This window comes from Vidua chalybeata, chromosome 14, assembly GCF_026979565.1.
Source record: "Vidua chalybeata isolate OUT-0048 chromosome 14, bVidCha1 merged haplotype, whole genome shotgun sequence".
Classification (NCBI taxonomy): Eukaryota; Metazoa; Chordata; class Aves; order Passeriformes; family Viduidae; genus Vidua; species Vidua chalybeata.
This window is the reverse complement of record NC_071543.1, coordinates 7206850-7228310: the sequence shown is the minus strand read 5'-3', so window position 1 is coordinate 7228310 and position 21461 is coordinate 7206850. Positions and strand designations below refer to the sequence as shown.

The window sequence follows — 21461 nt, the reverse complement described above, 5'->3', positions numbered from 1 at the left end:
AATTGTTCTCTTACATTAATAATGTAAATCAGTACTAAGTGAAGCATAACATGGTATTCTTTTATATAGATTTTTTTTCAGTCTCTCTAACTTGAAAGTATGTTCACTGGGCATTGTTACAACCCACAAATGACAAAGATTAGGTCTTTAAAGGGCAGTGGCACCAAAATTTTAATAAAAGTGATGAAGTGATTAACCTGCTTATTGCAGAAGTGTTTGCATTATTGTCTGCACTGCAGAGAGCTGCAATGTGTGCAGCAGCTCTGGGTTATTTATTTATCCTTAATATAAACAAGCCAGAGTGGCTCAAATGGCAGTATTCAACAGATTGCATTGATGGATCAATACAATGTTCCACTGAAATTAAACTTCAAGCAGACAAGAGCTATCAAAGCCTTTAAATAAAAAAGACAAAAAACCAAAAAAATACCCCCCCCCAAAAAAAAAAAAAAACCAAAAAAAACAAAAACAAAAAAACCCACAAAAATCCCCCCCAAAAAAACCCAAAACAACAACAAAAAAACCCCAAAAACCCAAAAAAAACCCCAAAACAAAAAAACCCCACTTGGCCTTCTTGTAATTTCTAAGTCCAGATCTTACAGCCTGATCCCTCTAGCAGGATTTCATGGGTAGGAGCCCCTGCATTTCACCTGGGCTGTTTCATGCCTGGCCAGGGTGCCTGTGAGAGCTGCTGAGGCTCTGAGAGATGCACAGGAGCCACCTGCACTAAGCCCCAGGCATTTCTGAGGCATCTGCAAATAACTTGGTGAAGGAAAAGAATTACACTTTGCAGATTTCTACACAGATTTCTACTTCTCAGTGTGAGAGTGGGAGTCAAACATCCTGTTTGGGATAGCTTAAATAAACTGGCACAGATTTCCAGCTGGACATCTCTCTTGCATGGTCTGTGAGTGCAGGATGCTGGGTCAGGAAGGAAGTGGTGTGACTGCTGGACAAGGTATACAGAAAACCAGGAGCCCTTGGCTATCAGCCCTGGTGCTCACCTGACTCACTGTGACTGCATCACCCCACAGTGCTGCACAGCCACACTGCTCTGACAAAGGGGCGAACTGGAAATAATATGGTGGAAGAAAATGCAAGCCCACTTTCCTTTTTTTTTTGCCTCTCAGGATGTACAGAAAAGCCCTTGAGATCTCAGCACTCTTCAGGTCAAAGCTATGTGGGAATACTTGAGCTGTGCTGGGTTTTTTGCTTTAGCTTTTTGTTCTTTTAGTTTTCTTCCTTTTCTTTTTTTTTTTTTTTTCCCTTTTAATCTAGATGGAATTAATTGAAAGTGCTGCTTAAGAAGAAAATAAGAATGTAAAACTGGAGAAGCACGTTAAGTAGGTGTATTAATAAACAGGCTTCTAATTTCTTATCTTTGATGGTATTTAGTACTATTTTAAATATTTTCAAAAGAATCACAAACATACAGAAGGTCATATACAAAATCCCTGATTAAGCAATTTAATGCTAAATTAAAGCTGAAAATAGGTAAGCCCAACTCTTGGGATCTTGGGTATTTTCAAAGACTAAAAAAGAATCAACACTACCCAAAAATACCGTGTGTTTTTCAGATTTTTAAATATTTATTTCCCAAATTAAATAGAGCAGGATTAGCTGGTTCTTACAGCTTAGCAGGAAACAATTTAATTTCCAAGCCAATTGTATATTGACAGTTAGCAACAATGGGTTTGCTTTATAAAAAGAGAATGGGAAAATAGTTGTGCATTTCTGAAACATTTCCAGAGAATTTCCTTTGAGAACACACTGAGTGAAAAGTATACAAACAGGCATTGAACACGAATGTAATTTAATAAATATCCACTCAGCTATATGGTGTGATAAATAGGTAATAAGAACATAATACAGGCATTTACCTTTCAGCTTCTAAAGGAGCTGGAAGCTAAAACAATAATACTTTCATTAGACTCTCCTGCCTGGCATCACGAGCCAATTTCCACCTATTAATATGGATTTCTATTACCTGCCTTGTGAACACTGTTAACCCATTTATCAAGCAAGAAGCCATATTTTGTCACTTATTACAAGCAGAAGGGGAGCAGAAGGATTGCTAAACCATGTCACATTAGAGCATCAGATTAAATCATTTGACCTAGAAGATATTCCACTTACATTTAAAAAGGAAAATAAAAAAAAAACCCACTGCAGCCCTGCTCATCTTACATTCAGTAAGACCTCTTGCAGGACCAAATTTTTCCTTGTGGTGTCAGGAGAAAAAAAAAAAAAAAGGAAAAAAAAATCAGTCTGCAGACTAATTGTAAACTGGGTGTACGTGTAATTAAACATGCCTCATTGGTTCTCTTGATCTGTCAATAGTGGGTAGGAGGAGGTTGATTTAAGTTAAACGATTCAAGCCTTATGAACATTTGTCCCTTTTTGTGTCCTCAAAGCAAAGCATCACTGAACAGAACCACAGCCAAATATGAGGAGCTTGGAATTAAATATTTATTATTCAGATTACAGGGATGCCCAGAACACGCCGGGCAGTTTTCTAAGTGCAGAAGGAGGTGCCGGGACAGGTCCCTTTCTCAGCTCCTGATTCCTGTGCTCTTGCTACCAAGAGCACATGTCCCCCTCACCCTGAGGAGTCCCTCTCCTGCTCCCCTCCTCCACAGCTGTGGAGATGAATGGAGGGATGACAGTGCTATCGCAGAGATGACAGGCACACAGCTATTAATCACATGTTTGGTGCTAAACACACTAAATTCCCACTTTCCCAGAGTGCTGAGGTCTCCTTGTCCTCACACGCGGTTCTCAGCTGCAGTGAGCAGTGCTCAGCAGCTAATGGGTCCAAATGAGCATTTAGCTTTAGCCCCCTCCTATGTCCCTGCTCCACCACTCACCTCTCGCTAGGGTATCACGACTATGAATTTGTCTTGCTACTCACTCTGGAGCAGATTATAAAACATGTGTACTTCCATGCCTGTGATAAAAGCTCCACAATATGCACCTCAGCCACTTTCTCTGGAGCAATGACCCAGGAGCAGTACTTGTGTTCCTCCCACTCTACGCAGCTCAGCTACAGATGCCAAAAATACTTAAGACCTCAATCCACAAGGGATATATACAGGATCCAGTAAAACCGCAGAATGTGAGCAAAGTTTCTGAAGTTATAATACCTCAAATTTTCTGCTCTGTGTTCACTGGAGTCATTGAAGATATTGAAATTCAACTGGGATGTCTCAGCTTTCCTTGCCTCATTCCCTACTGCTGAAAGACCACAAACTTGGTCACTTGACTTCAACCACTTGGTGCTTAGTTACCCCTCTCACCTGGCTATTCTTGTTTCAATTCAATTTTGTCAAGCCACTGAATTCTCCCTCTGTGTATCTTTTTGTAAGACTTCCATACAACTTCCACTCCTGGCACAACAGAAAGCTCTCTCTCTCACTCCAGCATCACGCATTCCAGTGGGGCCAAGGGACCTCCCAAAACTCCCACTGAGAAAAGAACATTTCTCTTTTCCTTCCCTGAAACCTTGCAGTGATCCTTAAGTTAGTGAGTTACTCAGAAATCATTGAGCAATCAGGCTGCTCATTATACTCCTCAATGAAATTATTACCATGAGTAATTCTTAGTGCAGTACTACAGGTTAGCCAATCTTACATCCTCTTCAAAAGACTCAAAGAAGTTCTGCACCTTTGTGAAACAAATTTTTAATTCCTCTCGTACTCTCGGGTAGTAGCTTTATCCCATATTTTATTGTTTCTCACACTGCAAGTTGACGCATACCCATTTATTTCTCAGTGGTCCTTTAATACTTTTCTGTTCATGCTGCAGCTCAGCATAAGGATGAGGGTATCTCCATAAGCCATGTGCTCAGGAGGCTCTATCAATATGCATGCATGGTACAAGGCAGAAACATATTTCTGCTGAAGAAGAATCAGAAGTTGGGGTCAGACATTTCATACTTTAGCCAGATTTTGATAAGACATATTAGGAATTCATAGGGCTTTTATCATTTTCAACAGCAAGAGGATTAGACCCTACACTGACAAGAGCAAGAACATCAGTTGTTAGAAGAAGTATGTGCCACACTGAAATACAGTAAAGTACCTGAAAGACAAAATGTATTGTCTGACAAAAACGCTCTAAGCACTTTCAAATTCAACCCAGTGATGACTTGATGAGTCAGTGCTTCATTTGTCTGGCAGAGTAAAAATTACAATGACTTCTTGTTCCAACACTCAAAAATGCAACAGACGTGCAAAGGGAAGCCAGGATTTAAACCATGGCCTCACACAACAGCAAGGATTGAAACTATGCATAATATACTGATGCTTAGGCCATAGGGAAGAAAGGAACAGTAAGAATCTTTATTTGCATTCTAAGATTTTATGCAGCAAACTTTAAATATTGACAAAAATACCAAAACTTTTTTTTAACTCATGTTCAGGAAAAGGTAAAGATAATTATTCAAAAAGCCCCAATCTCCTTCCAGTCTGAAGAAAGATCCCAAAACCAAAAAGAATCTCAGTTTCATCCTTCTTTTCCTTAAAATATTCAGAGTGCTGCAAATATGTTACAAACGAAATTATTTTTTGTACAGAACTTTTAAAACCCTTGACTTTTAATAAGGTCGTGCATCATTTGATTTTAATTACAGATTTTTTTTATCCCTTAAATTTGACTAAAAATGATGTGATTTACAAAGCAAACAAGCCAGTTAAACAAAGCTAATTAAATTCACTAGAGACAGCCTTGCTTTTCCCCTCAGTGAGTGTTTATTTCAGCTCCCAGTGCTCTGATAGCTCCTGACAGCTTGCTGGGACACAAGAAAGAAGTAGGTCAGGGTAAGCTGGAATCAGCAACAGAGGATCCCATTAGACAGGCTTGTAGGGTAATGCGGAGATCGAGGAAGTGTGTGATGTAGTGACAGTGTTAGAGACACATAACAAACAGCCTGAGGACAGCCTCCAGCAGAACCGGTACATTTATCTTCTCTGTGTTATAATGACCCCGCACACGGCTTATCCAGTCTGTGGTTTCTCGTACAAGAGGTGCTGTATAAACCCAAGGACAAAGCTGCACGCTCGGCCAGGCGGTGCCGAGGCAGCGGCTCCGCTCCCCGGGCAGGGCTGGGCAGGGGCTGGGAATGCAACAGGGAGCTCACTGCGCACAGAGATCAAAGGAGAAGGCTGCTAAAACATACTGATGATGGTGGTTGCAGTGTCTACACTGGATCTGAAAATACAAAGCACCCCAAAGGGGCAAGAAAGGCCACTGTGGTAGCCAGGGAGTGCAGCAAAACCGTGTGATGCGGCACAGAGGATGCCTGCTCCCCACTGAGCTGTTCTCTGGGGGCTCCTGGGGAACCAGCACCCTGGTCCTTTTATGGCACTGGATGGGGCAGGAGGGCTTGGGTCTGTCTCCTCATACCACAACACCTCTGCCTTTGGGAGCAGGGACTGGCAGGGAGGAGAGGCTGAGAAAGCTGTGGCTTCTGCTGGTTTTCCCAGATGGGTTCCTGTGAGATGAAGAAACATCAGCGGAACCAAGGAGGAGAATATAATCAAAAAGACCAAAGTAATCCTTGTAAAATATAAAATACTCTATGCACCACTGTTTTAGATGATTTAAAGTAACGTGTATTTTTACCACATGTGTATATACCCAAATACTTGCTAATGCAACTCCTCCTTCCTGAGGAAAAGTATAAAAGTATTTTGTTTAAATGCCTGAGCACAAGAGCGGAAAACACACCACCGTAAACTCTCCAGTTTTAATATTAAGTCAGAGGCAAATGGAAAAGCAGAGTGATAACTCCCCTTGTTTTTGTGACTACTGCTCACACCATTAAAAGTTCAAAGTGTCCCCACCATCTCTGGTAGTGCTGTACATACACCAAACATTTAAATTATGAGAGTCCCATTTCTCAGGCTCATGCACAGCCAGAGAGATTCTCCCCAAACCCAAACTGTGTGGCTCACATTAAAAGGAGAGAACAAGCGTGTGCTGTCTCAGAAAATAGGTACTTTTGACAGGAACAATTTGAATCGCTATGGGCATAAACAAACACAAATGGAGAATGTTGTTTTGTTTTGTTCAGAGCTCAATACATTCACTCTGCTCAGAGATGTCTCCAGCATCCACTTTACTTGAAGTGCCTGACTTGGTTTGCAGCAGCAATGGGAGGTCATCCTAATAGAACAGGAGTTTCATTTTTCTCACCCCGACTTCATTTCCCCCTTTACTCAGTAAGAGTGCATCATGCTCAGCGTTTATCCCCTCTGTTTCTCATTACAAGCTTTCTGCAGCACAATCCCCATCCGGTGGCAGCCGTGCTTCCTGTTCTTCAGGGGGTCACGCTGTGTGGTCACTCGCACCCACCCATTTTACAACACCACACATCCCTTTCCTGTGATTTTTCCTGATAGTTCCACTGACTTCACAGAGGTTTGGACTGATTGACACCTATTTGCTCCACCCCTGAGCATGGAGGTAAAATCTCCGCCTAGTTCAATGTCCTACAGAAAAACATGCATGCCCTAACAAAAATATGCATTAGGATAAAAGCATTAAAATAAAGGAAGACAAAGAGAATCATCAGAGCAGCATTGCCTACAAGGAAGGAAGGAAGCTTTTAATAGCACTAAAATATAAAATTGATTTGTACACATATTTGATAAAAATCAATACAATTAGCAAGTAACTGAATACTAGAAAGGGAAATTGATTGCTCGAGGGCCCAGAGGACTCAGGGCAATCAGTCCATTCTTCTAGCTCCTCCACTCTTAATAAAAATTTACTTTTTCATAATCCTGCCTGAACTCTTTGCCCATTAATAATGCCACTAAATAGCTCTTCTTTTAGCACTATTATTGCAGACCTGCTTGAATTACATTTGGAGGCAGTTTCAAGTGGCATGTCCTGGCCATTTTGCTATCTGCAGCACAAACCTCCGAGCAAGAGCATAAAAGAATAAGGGCTAATGAATGGCAGCACAGGCACACTTGAGAAGAGCTTATAAATTTAAGTACCAAAGTTTAAATAAACGGATTACCATAGAATTGATTTGCTACATCAATTTGGTCAGCTTTTGCTGATACATCATTCCTGCCTCACAAGAGAAGAGCCACTGGTTTGAAATAACTAATTAAGCATTTTGAACCATGGCCTTACAAGGGGAGTGGGGCTGCACTGCTTTGCTCTCCTGCCTCCCTTCTCTCAGGCAGTGACTCCTCACTGCAGCATTAAAATCATTACTCCACGTGGAACAGGAGGCTCAATTTATAGTCAAATCTAGACAAAATGAAGTGGCTTTTATGGCCACCATCTCCGAGTGGATTTCAGTTTCAGGCAAGGGCATATTCTCTTTCTACTTTAAGATAGGATTGGAGGAACTAAAAGGCAATTGCTTTTCCCCACACAGGAGGAGGGAGGCTCCCAGGGGAGCCTCCCAGGTGACAGTTTCCATTACAGTTAACCAGCTGCACAACCAGATTGAGGATGCACAGAACTCATATGCATCTATCAAGGAGGCTTCTCTTTCAAAAGATCAGATGCCTTCTCAGACAAGAACTTTCTCAGACGTTAAGCTTTGTCCACTGACTCCTCTTAACAGGAAGCTCTTTAAGCCAAAAATTACCTTTGGGCCCTCAACAGATTCCCTGCCAGTCTCCAGTTCAGGGTGACATGGCCTTTGCTGCAAACCAGGGCCCTGATGTGGCAATAAACTTCAGTGTATACTCAAATAGAGCTCTATGAGTAGCCATATCCAAACCAAAGGTAAACAAATATTTTTTCAAGATTAATGAGATCCCTTGCATGCTTAAAATTCAACAATGTGATTTAAGCACTTTCTAATGCAGTAAGCCATTGAATTGATTAAAATAGTATATGCATCTCATCATATTCACTTCAGCAGAGACTCTTATTCCAGAAATCTCAACATACACTTCTCAATGGTCCAACCAGACCAATGACTAAACTGGGCCATTATATAAGCCTAAGGAAAGATCCACAGGTGCTTTGCAACTCAAGTGGCAACCTGTGGGAATGCCTCTATAAGGGAGGAGGAAGGAGAACAGGCTGGCAGGGCACAAGCCTAAGTGATCCCTCACTGAGTTTTTATGATGTTCTTGCTCTGAAGTCTGTCCTGCTGCTTCTTCTTACCAAGAAGAGACATTAGTCTGGACTCAGAAACAGAAATCTGAAATTACACAGTTTCAGTGCTGACCTTCTTTGTAACCATGACCAAACTACTTTAATCTCCTTGCTTCCATTTCCCTGCCTTTATTAATAAAGCCAAGGGAGTAAAACTTACTTCACCTAACTCATACATCTTTTTTGAAGATGAAATGCTTGTTCTGTGTAAAGTACTTGGAAGATGAAAGACATCAAGTAAATATTAATCATAGTCACCACACCTACCAACAGGATCTTCAGTACACTGATTTGGATCTGTGCTTGAAGAGGCTTTCTTTGTGCAATTCAGGAACTATGCTTTCTTGGAGTAGTAGAGCTGAATTAAAGCTAATCAGGAATTCCCATGTTAATCGGCCTTCTAGCATTCACAAGATCATAAGAAGGATGATGCTTCCATTTCAAAAGAAGCACAGTGCCACAAAATAAATTACATCAAACTGGCTGAAGCCCATTTACAGCATGGTCATGGAGGAAACTATTGGAGTTCATCCACCGACATTCATCTCAGGGCATACACACTTGTAAATCAGCTCCTATTCAGTAATGAAATGTCGAGTGACTCATTCTTTCTACATTTGAAAAAGCTCTCAGAGAGAACCAAAGAGTCTTTTACTTTCATGTCTGCTTTTATAAACACTGAATTACATCTCTTTACTTCAGGGAAGCTACAATGCTTCAGAACCAGCTGTAAAAGAGAACATTACCGTCTTTGGTTAACAGAATCCAAGGCCACCTTAAGATCCCAAATTGCTGTTGAAGGAGATTTGAAAAGATGTTTAATTAGCAGCTCAGATGATCTTCTGACCTAGCTTCCCAGTGCACAGCAAGGTGCACTGGTCTCATGCAGATGTGGTGCACTGGTCTCATGCAGACATGCCCCCGAGGCTGTCCCAGGGAAGGCTGGCCCAGGGAAAGCCAGCCTGGGGCAGGCTGGCAATGCTGCTCTGGGCACTTCTGCTGTTCCATGTGTGTCAAGGACCAGATTGTTTACTTAACGTCTTAAGCAACTTCCACAGCTCAAACTCAGCTCACACAGCCATTGCTGTCCTGCTGGCAGTGAACTGCAGTTTGGCCAGGTGAAAGCTGCCCTCACTGTTTCCGCCTTAACCAGCGAATTCACAGAATAAGGACAGCAGGGCAGTCATACCTTGACTTTTGCCTCAGTGTTAGCCCCACCTCACATCCAAGGGGCACATCCTGCAGCTGCACAGGGAACAGCAGCTGTCTTTCAGCCAGCTGTACGATACCTGGGCTGCCCCAGCCCTATGCTCACCCAAAGAAAAATCCTTCTGACAAAATAAACCCAACCAAGCCATGACTGTGATCATGGGGAGTGCTGCTCCCTGCCACAGCTCCACCTGCCTCTGGAGAGGCGACACCAGGTGAGATCCCAGGAGCAGAGCAACCACAACAAAGGTATGAAAGGAAGAGTAGGGAAAAACAAGGGTTGCAAACTTAGACAACAGAAATAAATAAAAGCAGTGCTTGGAAATCAGTGTCCAAGGAGCACAGAGCAAATCTGCACACAGGAAGCACTTACTGCTTGAATGGAAGTTGTAGGAGATGCTGGACCTTGTGGATCAGGCATGTGAGAGATTCCAGCCTTACTGGGGCAGTTCTGGACCTGCTGTGCCTCCATCATCTCCCAGACACCTGCCCAGTTTCCTTAGCTCTCCTGTCTCCTTGGCTTTGCCCTCCCTTTGGTCCCAGCCCATCCCAGCTCTCTCTTCCCTACCATTGCCTCCTTGTACTTGGGACCTCTTCACCTCAAGGTCTCTGGTTCTCCATGTGTGGCCTGCAGCAGCCCCAGCCCGCGCAGCCGGGCCGGCCGGTGCCGCAGAGCGGCTCCGCTGGTGCTGGCAGTGCCGGTCCGTCTCCTCGCCGGGATCCAGCAGGATGAATGCACAAACAAACAAGCTACACTACCAACACAGCTATGCTCCAAAAGGAAATGACCACTGGATGTTATTGCATAACCCTTCTGAATAATGAACATGTATTTCTTGAAAATACACGCCACCTAATTCCCTCGGCATTGCAAACATGTACCACAGGATGGTAATTTAAGTTAATCAAGCCCTAAGCTCCATGCAAAGTTTAACAGTTTGCTTCGCTACAGTTTGAGAAGCAGATGGCAAAGCACTCAGTGGCACATTTTCTGCCATTCTTGTACAAAGGGCTGTACCTGTTTCTGTTCCAGGCATGAACACCAACAAATGGATATTTGCTGGACTAGCCGGCCACTGAATACCCTGAAATAACATACACATAGATGCTCCACAGGGAGATCTTGTGGGCAGCCAGAATTGGTCATTTCCTGGCTAGTTTGCCATTACTGCCATTCTTAGATATGATAAAATTAAAGCTACAGGCTAGCATAAGGCTCTTCGTAACTAATCCAGGTCTTATCTGCAGAAGTACCCACATCCACAGTCAGTTCCATGCAGACAAGTAGTACGGGTTTTCTTACTCAACAACACTTGACACTTGCTATAGCTCACTGTATTTCTATGTACACTGTCTTCCAAATGACTCTGCCTGGCATGTGGGCACCAGAAACCAGTCTGAGGGTGTCATTTGGATTTCAAACCACCTCTGTGGACAGTCACCGAAATGCTCTTTTTCTGGCTAGTTTGTGGGATGCTGGGCTGAGGGAGAGAAGAACTGACAAGGGGAAAATAGAAATTTGTAGGTAATGTGTAAGGCCAAAATGATTTTAAAGAAAGGGCAATTCAGATAGCCTAAGTCAAGCTTTTTCTAGGTATCTAGAGAGAATGGGAAGCGAGGTGGTGAGTAATGAACAGTTTATTCTGAGACATTCAACATCTTCATAATTTATAAACAGCAGAAAAAACCATGCTTCTCTTTCAAAACAGGGAGCTCAGCCCCCAGCATGCAACTAATGGTGGTGTGTACAGGGGATGGACTTACACTAATTGACTGGGCCATGGCCACTGCTGCCCCAAGCATTTCTGGAACTAGCATTTCTACAGCAGCACCGAACAGAAACGCTTCACGTTTATTAACTTGTTTGGTTTTGATTGTTGGATTGGTTCCCCATTCCCAAGGCTCTCAGATTTATTCTTTTAGCTTAACACTACAAAGTAATCAAATCACTCCGTTACAGCTGACAGACTGTGGGAGCCCTGACGGGGAGGGGAGAGCGCCGTCAGAAGAAACAGCTACATTTTCTCTTACATCCTTCGCACTTGCCCTAAACTTCAGATTTGACTCATCTACATTTCTGGAATTCAAGAATATTGAACTTTAACTGACATGGGAAGTTATTTGAAGATGCAGGACTTTCACTTGAAATTAAGTCTGATCTACCTCCTGGGATCAGGGACCAAGATTCACGTCTCGTAAGTACTGAAAAGCCCAAATGCACTCTCATTCTGCTTCAAGTCAAACACAAGTGTTGCTACAACCAAGAAAACATCTTTCCAATGCTATGTAAATTCAAACCAACAAATTCATACCTGAGAAGAGGAGCTGAGATGGAAGATTCAAATACGCCTTTGTGCCCTTCCATCAAATGTGTAGAATAGGTAAGAACAAGAAGACAAAAGAGATGGCTCAGAGAGTCAAGATTAATATGGAAATGGAGAAAAAGGGTTTGCCTTGGGCTGGACTTTGTCTGTCTCTCTTCAGTACAATTTATTTTCAGCTTTACGCTATGCAGTATTAGAAAATGCTTAGCACACAACTCTTGATGTGAAAGACAAAGAAAATTTTTCTGATTTAGATGAATTCCAATGTCCTTGTCTAATGTTACCCAATGCAAAATTAGAAAGAAATTACTGCTTGCTTGGTCATGTGTTTTTAAAAATAATTTGAATGACCCACTGCTGAAAGTATGGACAGGGTCCTCTGTTATTAAAATCCAAACAAAGTCTGTACTCAAACTGACAGGGTAAAGCTTGAAGAAAATCCCCCAATAGGTTTCTTTAATCGAGAAAAACAAACAAAAAACCCATGAAGCCTGTGAACAAACAGTCTTACAGGCTTTGGACTTAATATACCAACAATGTCAGGCATTTCAATGCAGTAGCATCAAAAGTAGATATTTACTGTTTGGTAGTGAGTAACCCTCTGAAAAGGGAGGAACAAAAATTCCTTTTTAATGAGTCACCATTTGACAGTCAGAGATCAAAACTTTTTGCCTGTATTTCTGACTAGAAGATTGAATAAACTTGAGTTTTTCTCTGTGTGAATTTATTTAAATCAACACAATTAATTAAGAAAATAAGTATGGTAACAGAAAAAGTGAGGTCCTTAAAAGTACTTGACCATCAGCAAGATACCTGAAGTATCAAATACATTCAGAAATTATTTCCTTATATAAACTTGGACTTGTGAAAATCCTAGTAAGATTTTAAATAACTAGTCCAAGCAAAGTGAAATTATACTCAGTATCCACCCTGATAACCAAATAAAATGAATGATACATAATTATTCTTAAAACAATGTGAATGTTTACATACTAACACTTGGGGACAAAGCTACTGGTGTGTTTGGAACTGTTACAAATGTCTTTGTAAAATACTGATTTTTTTACGATTGCTGAAAACTTAAACCCATTAAGATCCACGACAGAGAATGAAACATTAAAATACATGCCTGAGGGTATATGCCATTTTTGTCTTTAAATATTTTCTTTACCCCTACATGAAATCCTGAAGTTTCAGCAAAAGGAAAGATACCATAATGTCATATCGGGGGAAAAATTAAAAAAAAAAATCCACCTAAATTAGCATTACACCTAAGCAAAGAAATAAAACTGTTGTTCACAGTGAGGGGGTTTTCCAGGAGGATATACCTGCCTTTATTTTGAATATAATTTCCAACTATTTGAAAGGACTCTAAAGACCTCATCTGGTGACAAACACTGATGATTTATGAACTATTTAACTCGTTAAGGAAACTTAGTGTGAAAGCAAAGGTAAAACACCATCATTTCCATTTTACAAGGGACAAGTAAGAACCTAGGAACTATTTACTCCTAAAATTGCCTCCAGCAATACATACATACAGATATTCAAGCCTTTTGAAAAAAAAATGTTGACAATTTTGAAATTAGAGTAAGTATTACTCAGCCTTGGCTTGTTATATGAAAACTCATATCCACAAAAAATCCCACTTGCTCCACAGAGCTATCAAACTACCCTGTGGAACTTCTGGCCAGCGAGAGCATCTCCAAACCTGACTGTCAGCTCATGGAACCACCCCGTCCTCACATCAGTCGATCTTAATTCATGTTTGATTTACTTGCAGATTGGAAGTAATTAGAGTAAATAATTACAGTAACTGGTTACAGTTTGGAAATTGAGAGAACTGAAGAAAGAATTCAGAGAAATAATCTGATCTACTACTGTAAAGAGAATCAATCATCACTTTCCTCCCATTAGTCTTTTTGGCAATCCTGTGTCACTATTGTCACAAGCCTGGATAATGATGCCACATTAATTCTCCTTTTGAGAAAGGAAATACAAGCTGTGACTCTGTAACTGTGTCCTACCTGACCTTGGGGAATCTTTAAGGGAAGTTTCCCATCAAATACATCTACAGTTTTTACTGAAGGAGAATTACTGAGTTGGGCCCATGCTTTGTAACTCAAATGCATGACACAAAAATATACAACCAATCTTCTGTTTCCGTTTGAAATAAACTATTAGTACGTAACTATGATTTTTCAAGTCCAACCTTACATGAGAAATTACATTTTCAAAGTAATTTTAACAAGCCTGGCTCAGAGTTGATGAACACGGTGCTGGATAACAAAACGGCTACTGCACATTTCTGATTTAACACCAACAACATTTAGCTACATTTTAGCTACATTTACCTGAACTGGAGATAGCCTGCATTTCCCAAACCTAACCTTTCCAAAACAAAAAAAACCAATAACTGACACCTTTGTTGTAAATAGTACACAATTGGAAAAGAAGAAAGTCATCTCGTGTTTTGTAACAGGAGCAGACTCACTCTCTTCCTTTAAGACAGCAGGCTGCTCTCAGTGTGAACTGTGGCACTGCTGATGTCACTGAGAGCAGGGACAAGAGGACATACGGCCTTTTGTACTGTTCCCATGATGCCGCATGTTAAAAAAAATCAAAAATCAAAAATCATTATCCAGGGCTGGAATAAGCCCAAGCCATCAAAAATGTCTGTTTACTGCAATTTGGCAGACCTTTTGAGAAAAAAACAACAAACTACACTTAGATATGCAATCCTAAACCAAAATGTCAGATGGGAATCAAGTAGAAAACATGCCATTACTTTGAGAAAACCATTAATTATTTGGGGGAAACTTTTGCTGAGATGCTTATTTGAGTGTTTCTCTGTTAGTAGATATCACTTCTATTACTGTGGCTATAACTAACGAGTTAACAACACTATTTACACTAGTACTGTTGTATCATTAGAAACAACAAGATTATGTACTTTAATTCTAATGCCAGCACAATTATTTTAACACCAAGTGTGTCAGATCTGACTCTGTACCCCCTAAATTAATTTCAGAGTAGTGGCTAAATAAAATGACATACTTCTTTGTGCTTTTGTTACAACACGCTCATGTGCAGCAAACTGTGAAGAAAATGTAGTAATTAGAGGTTAAATTAATCCCTGACAGACAGGCAGCTTAGTAAAGCTGGGCCCTCTTCAGAAAACAGAGCATAAAGCCTGCCAGTCTTTCAGAATTAGGCACAAAGAACAGGGAAGATTGGCAAGTCCCTCACTGCTGTGATCCAACCAAAGGGATGGAATGCTGAGAAGTCGGTGTAAGTCTTGGAGCAGCCAATACTACCAGGCGGATCTTGTGACAAATGTGATTTAGAGCTCCAAGGGATTGTTGCTGCAGCCGCTCCAACTGCCTGATCAGGATCAACCACTTGAAATTACAGACAGTCTTTTGCCCAGCAGAACAGGCTTCTAACCACTGTGTAATCCACCTCGAGACATTAATAAAAGCTAACAATGACATTGTATTTCACAACATAACTAGAAAGTTACCTCGCTGCTTCAGATTTTAATGCAGGTAATGGGTTTCATTGCCCTCAACAGAGTAAATGTGCTGGGTTACACTGAAAGCAATAAATAGGTAGGTCAGGGGTAGGTCTAACTCCCAAATCTACTAGGAGTTTTGAGGTACTGAATTCTAAAGAAACTTACACAGAAAAGAAAAACCATGCAAGAAGAAAGAGGCAGCCAGGTCATGACGATGATACCCAGGTAAGTATTTCTTTTCTATGTGTGTCAGCAGAGGTAAATGTTTTTTCCAATCTCTCTAGCTGTGGCACATGAAAGTAGCCAGGTTCTAAATCCATGCAAACACAACCTGTTATCAACAGGGGGGTAAACAGAAGGGCACCTGTTCTGTGCTGTGTGAGAAGCTCCTGTACTGGCAAATCCTGGTGCAGGAATCGCAGAGGCACCACTGCCTCCATTCCCACAAGATACTTTCCCTCCAAAGGTGGAAGACACAAGGGACAGGCTTCTCCCTGACTAATGCTGCTGCCACTCCAGAGATTGCCTGACGTGGGGTGACACACCCCCACAGGTAACACCTGGCCCTGCAGAGGGTACCTCGATCCTGCCTGCACCAGGCTGAGTACCCAGCTGTCCCTGACCAAATGGGAAGGCATTACAGGCACCTGCAGTGCAATCACCAAGAAAATAAAAATAACCCCAAAACCAAATGGGAAAAAAGCAAAATGCCTGTATTACAATTAAAGTAAAAGTCAAGCAGGGGGCCAGCAGAGACTGCAGATCTATGTGGAAGTGCTTTAACACCACCAGCATTTCTGTACTACCCAGACCATCAATTATTAACAAATTAGGACATGCCTGATGGGGTACTTATGTAACACTCCTTTATCAATAAAACTGCCAAGTCCCTTCAGGGAAAAGCACTGTGGATCTCAACAAGTCACAATATGACACCTTCCTCTGAACAGGACACTCCGGTGAATTCTGGTCTGCCCCTCCTCAGTCTGGCCACCCATTCCCGAAGAGGAATTCTGGGCATCCTGGCAGCCCCTGCCAGAGGCCCAGGGTGCACCCCAGCCTCCTGTGAGCAGCAGCCCTTTAATCAGGTCAGCGCTTATCAATGGCTCATTGTAGCAAGGAGGCAGCTCCGAGCAAAGGGCCATATGAAATCCTGCATCCCGCTGCATCTCCCACGCCTGGGCCTCACCGACTCCACTGGCCCCACGGATACAGCCTCCAGCCACACACTCCCTGGGCAGTCTAGCTGGCTACTGGGTAGGGAGGGGAGGAAGGAAACCCACAGCTCTTTCCTCTGCTCTTCCCTTTGGGCACAACAGGTTCTCCACAGGAGCCAGGTAAAATTCATCCATCAGAGATAGTACACTGAGCCCTGCTTTGCTTCCATTTAGCTTCCCCCATCAGGCTAGGATGAGCAGGGTGGAGGCACAAAACAATTCCCTGTCTGTACTGAAGGGCCTGATCCTTGAGCCCATAACTCCTGGATCAAATCTGAGCCTCATCCACTACAAAATTAAAAAGGACTGCTAGGCTGGGCCCTGGAAGGAGAAAGCTGGGTGTATTCTCCTACCACCCAACCCAATGAACACCTTGCAGTTAACCCAGGGCGCACACCAAGGGTAACAGCTCTGAAAGACCTACTACAGCTTGGCAAGTAAATGCTGCACAAAATAGGTATTTTCTTTTTAAAGGAAAGCAATGACTTAGTAATACTTGTCCCTCTATTTAATAAAATGAAATGGAGCCCAGTGAGAAGAGCTCCCAAGAGGAATAAGTACTCCTTCCAACTCATTTGCATTTGCAAGTTATCCCACTCTGACTGCACTGCTCTCTGGTAGTGTAACTGGTGACTTCTAAAACCATGAAGTCACATCCTAAGGGCCACAAGCCCTGCTTACACTGTGACCCTGAGATATATTTTCATTGTGAACTGAGCTAACATACTAGTCCATAGCAACTGCAATGAGAAATATCTACCGGAAGACAAGGACGTAAAGTGAAACCTCTAAATGACAGACTTCAATTTTCTGTGGAAAGCACTAGCTGTGATAATGCAGAACAAGGGAAGGAGACCATGATACAAGCACAGACTGTTTTGCAAAGTTTCCCTTCAGCTGCTGGCAGTCCTGAAATGGGTTACAGAAAGTTAAAATTGTGGTACTCATCACCGCCTGTAATTTTTAAAAATTAAACAGCATTTTTCTATTTCTGTTTTCACTTAAAACAATATTCCAGTATCTTCCAAAAGCCAGTCCAATCCTGAAGCAACCCTAATGAGGGCAGTACTATACACCCAACCAGTTTCATAATGTATTTTTTCAGCTATTGCCTTTTCAAGGGTACCCCTTTTATGGGTGCACAACACAAAACTTACTACAAGCATACAGTGGTATTGTGCACATTTGGCATTTTACAGCTGTGCTCTGAATTTCCCCTTCAAAATTACTGGCAAGGAAGGAAGTTCTGTGTAATTTTAGCACTCAACATCTGAAAAAATTAGAAATGTCCCAACTGTTTGATATGTATAAAAGAACAGTTGAAAAACTTACAGTTGACTGGTGCTACCTAGGTTACCCATCAATGGCATTGAGACTGGTATATTATTAAGAGAGGTGTATGATGGGAATTGGTTTATTGTGCTGATCCATAGTAACCAACTCCTGTTCGTCCATCATTTATCTCTCTCACCAGCGACATATGGGTTTGTCTATTCACACTCTCAGCATTCTCTCTGCTCCAACAAACAGTCAGCCTTTTCTGCTGGGATAAGGAGATTTTTTAGTTACATCCATTATGTGCGTATCAACATTTATGGCAGGAAGATAATTGCCAAAGAGCTCAGGGGGATAAAAGATCCCTCTTTATAACACAAACCCCCTTAAAAAATCAATATTGATACAAAACAGTTCAACACAAAGCCTTGGTGTGTCTTTGCTTCCTTCAGCTCAAAATGCTGGTTTTGGGTTTTTTTTTAAACATTGCAAGTCAAACTGGAACATCAGGTAGAAAGCCTTCTTAGTGAGTTACATCACTGCTCTTCCCACAGAGGATAATATAGCAGTGTACAATATTAATTGTTCCTCAAAGAAGTTTGCAGCAAATGTGTCAGATATAAAGAGGACTCCTTGGAGAGGTGCCAGCACCATTTAAACTGATTTAGCTATCTTTATTTGGAGACCATACCAATTACTAATGAATCGTAACTTATAGTCACCTTTGCCTAAACGCTGAAAAACGCTGACACAGCCAGCACCAGGGAACAATGAAAACCTGGGAATTCTGCCCCTCTCCCTATTTCAGGAGCTCAACCTTCTACTACTCCATCCCCCAGTTTGGATAAACCCATTTGTCACAGCTTCTACAAGACTTACTTCACTTTTCCATGGCTATGTACCCATAAAAGTTATTTTAAGGCGACTTTTATCAGAGTAGCAAGTAACATAGAACATTGTTTGATTAAATTACAGGGAACCAGTGAGTTGCACTGTACTTAACCTACAGGACGACTCAGGAATTTTTCTTACTGTTATTCTTGCCCTTGTGTTTCCTTCTGCCTCCCTAACTTTTGTCTCTCTCTCATGAAGCCCATTATTGGGTCAATTCTTGTCCTACAGTCACACCCAGGCAGGTTAGTGACCTCTTTAGTCAGGGCAAGAGTATCACCCTGACACCTGGGATCATGAACTCTTCCAGTAAATCTTCCTGCATATTCAGAAACCATCTAGCACAATAGCTTCCTAATCCCGTTTTAAATCTCCAAATGCTACCACACTGTAACATTTACAACGGGGTCAGTAAAAAACAAAACCAAAACCACTGTATTTATTAAACACTCCTACCTGTGTTAAGAGGAAATAATACAAAAGAATTTTAAAAATATAACTGCTTCCTTTACTTACTAATTCCTCTCCAAACCCTCTAACAACTACCTTAGCGTTAAAAAAATCCAAGACACTTTACAGTTCAAAATACTTAGTTACAAGGGACCAAAAGCAAAGCCCTGTCAATATGTGCTTTTTTGATTTTGAAGTATTACTTAAAAGGAATAAAAATAGAGTTGAAAAACCACATGTAAAAAAGAGAAGAAAACCCTCTGAAAATAAAAAGCTGGATTGAATTTGAGCTGCTCAATTGTGAACATTGAGCAGCTTTTCACTCACTCGAGGGCTGTTAACTGCATGTTACCTGCCTTACAGTACAGACTATTTGTTTTTTATCCCTGAGCAACAGACTATTTCCTGGTTGAGTTTAAAAACTCTGTGACGTTCCAATATCAACCCACACATGTGTGTCACTGTCAACGTCAGTCGCAGGAAAACATTAGAAGTCACCCCTTGCTAATGCTTTCCTAACATGGAATTTCCTTGTACCTCGCCCCCCAGCCCACCTCCTCCTTCAGCTGAGAGCATCCTTCCCAAAGTGCATTTTTTTTTCTCCCTTCTAAACATATGGCAGGGAGAGAGGACTGAAAATGGGCAGTGCCAGCACTAGATCGCTGCTTTTTTAGGTGCTCGCGTGTAACTTACTCAAACTGCTCTCGCTGCCTCGCACCCGGCGAGCGCGGCCGCGGGGAAAAGCCCCCCCCCCTTCCCGTGCGCGGGGGCTTCCCCCCTGTCCCCGGGCCGAGGGCTCCCCCCGGGCACTACCAGTGCCTTCTGCCGCCGCTGTTCTCCCGGCACGCAGCTCCGCCCCGGGAACGGAGGGCACGTCCCGGGCAGCCCGTTTAGGGGGCGGCGGGGCCCCGCTGACCCGGGGATGCCGGTGCGCCAGGGGGAGCCCGGGGCGGGGGAGGCAGCGCCCAGCTGCCGGGACCGGCGGGTTCAAGGCCGTTCCGGCTCCCTGGCTCCCGCAGGCACCATATGGTCCATCTTGCACATCAGCAGCTTTATTTCCCCATCGACTCGGCCCAGAGGGGGAGCTCCGGGAGCAGCAGCCGCCCCGTGCCCCGTAGCCCCCCGGGGCACCGGCATTAGGCATTACCCGGGGATTACGGGGCTAAGCAGGGAAAGACTCGCGTTATATAACCGGGGGAGCGTTCCGCCCTCACGGCGCTCCCACAGCCCGCCCTCCGCCCCAGCCGGGGCGGCTGCACGGCGGCATGGAGGGGGGGAGCCCGGCGCCTCCGCCCCCGGTCCGCGGAAGGGGCCAGACGCAGTTAATCCCCCCGCTGGCGGGGCGGGGGAGGCACCGCGGGGTGCCCCCGCTGCCCGAGGAGGCGGCGGCAGAGGAAGGCTCTTCCAGGAGGTTCCTCGCAAGCGGCCGGCGCTCGCAGCGTTCAGCGGCTTCCGACGGGACGAGGCGAGACGGCCGCGCGTCCCCCGCACGCCGCAGCGGGGACCTGCCCGATCGCGCCAGGCCGCGGCTCCGCGGCGCCTCCCGCCCCGCTGCCCGGCCCCGGGCTCCGCCGCCCCCCCGCCGGGAGCACCGTGGAAAACAAAAGCGGCCTTTTAATTTATTGTTCCGGGGGGAGGCCGGAGGGGGGGGGGGGGGCGGTGTGAAAGGAAATCAAAGCCCGTTTTCTTCCCAGAAACGGCCGTTCTCCCCGGGATCCCTCCGAGTCACCCTGGTGACAACTCCCCTCCAGCCAAAGACGAACAAAAGCCGCGGTGCCCCCGGCACCGGCGCTCCTCCGGGCCGAGCAACAGGCCGAGAGAGGCGGCGGAGGAGGGACCGGGAGGAGGGACCGGCTATTGACTGGGGAGAAGGGCAGCCCCTGCCTTGGGGGGAAACGTGGGACCGAGCCAGCGAGCGCCGTGTTTACCCTGCCATTGCTCTGAACCCCGATCTCAACCACAGCATCAGAAACCAAAACAGTTTAAAGCGTGAGTCAGCACGCGTTTTGTTCACGCGTTCTGTTGCGAACACACGGACGGTCCGGCAGCGAGCGGCGAAGGCGCCGCGCCGGCAGCAGCGCCCGCACTCGGGGCTGTTCCCGCACACGCGCTCCCGCAGCTCGGCTCAGCGCCGCGCTCCACGCTCCCGTCAGAAACAACCCAGGGCTCCTTCGGGGCTCGGACGAGCCTTTTGTTCACAATCCTGCCTATTGAACGTGCGCTTCAGGTTCCCAAAATAACCCGGCACGCGGCTGCCAACGCAAATACCAGGAATTATTTAAAAAATAATACTAGAGGGACCACCGCTAGCCCCTCCACGCGTGACACCCTCCCGGCGGAGTCTCCGGGCGATGACGGGTTTATCCACCCCTGCCTGTCTGATCCAAGTTTAGCTGGAAATCCCCGGACGATGGCTGAGCCGGCCCGGCCGCACTGACACGAGAACCC

At 44.0% G+C, this 21461-nt stretch overlaps 1 protein-coding gene across 2 annotated transcripts in view; it reads right to left on the bottom strand.

Moving 5' to 3' along the window:
• Positions 1-21461, bottom strand: part of MAMLD1 (mastermind like domain containing 1) — a 251549-nt gene that overhangs the window by 59931 nt on the left and 170157 nt on the right. The window lies entirely within an intron of this gene.